We start from the raw sequence: 1,222 nt of genomic DNA, 5'->3' as shown, positions 1-1,222 counted from the left end.
GAGTGGTATACCCCCAGCATTGAAGTCTTATGTAAACAACTTTAAAACACTGGGTTTCTATGCATAACCATCAAGCAGATCCATCAGAAGATACACACACACACACACACACACACACACACACACAGACACACACATACACACACACTTCTCATAAAAATGGGGTATGACAAGTCCTGTACTAGGAGGGTGAACAACATACTATAGGGTAAAGGAGAGGCCTAAGAAGATGGGAATGTGATCTTTGATCTGGATCTTGAAATAAGGTCACAGTTGTAAAGATATTCACTAGTAGAGAAATGACTTCCTTGAAAGATGAAACAAAGCCATCAAATTAGGGACAGTTTATGAAAGACTTAATTGTTAGAGTACATGCATAGTTTTTATTTTTTAAACGTTGAAGAACCATGAGAGTTATTTAATTGCTATGGTTTTCCAAATCTAGTACTGGCAATAGTATAAAAAGATGTAGGGCTAATCGTTGTTAAAGAAGAGAGCCTGACTGCGTAAATGAAATACAGGGAACAGATTTAGGCAGGCTAACTAAAGTGAATGTCTTCTCTCTCTTAAAACAATCTTTCCTTGCCCCATATCCACTTGTACCTCTGCTCTGTCTTCTCCTTTTCCATAGTCAAACTTCCTGGAAGTTTTGCTTACATGCCCTATTTTTATTTCTTCAATTATTTCTCATTCTTTGATTTATTCCAATTCTCATCAGTCTCCCCTGCCCCAAAAAACTACCAAATTTATATGTTCCAAAGTGAATTTATGTCTTCCTTTCTCTTTTTACAGCAAATCCAGTCTTGTATCCAGTGGCTCCTTCAGTTCACAAACCACCAGCCATCCAGGGACCTGTGGTTTACTCAGAAGTCCAGAAGTCTCTCTTTGCACCTCCTTCTCCCTTTGCAGTTATGTAAAATCTCTGATTTACCCTTAAGTCTTGCCAATTTGACCTTCCACATACTTTCATATTGGGCCATTTCATTTCACTTCCACATCCTGCTGTAGCTGGGTTATGGTTGTTAGGTTCTGCAGTAGATGTTTCTACGTATTTCTCTCATCCCTTTTCTCACTCAGTGACATGCCAAACACCTTACTTTCAAAAGCATTCAAAGTCCTAAATGCCAGAGTTTGCAAAACGGTTTTTTTTTGTCTAAGGGATTAGACAAGGCTGAGCATATTGAAATTAGAGAAAAATGGAAATGGTGATGAAAAGAGGGAG

This window comes from Colobus angolensis, unplaced genomic scaffold, assembly GCF_000951035.1.
Source record: "Colobus angolensis palliatus isolate OR3802 unplaced genomic scaffold, Cang.pa_1.0 Scaffold16, whole genome shotgun sequence".
Lineage (NCBI taxonomy): Eukaryota > Metazoa > Chordata > Mammalia > Primates > Cercopithecidae > Colobus > Colobus angolensis.
The sequence above is the reverse complement of the archived record's forward strand: the minus strand, read 5'-3'. Positions refer to the sequence as shown.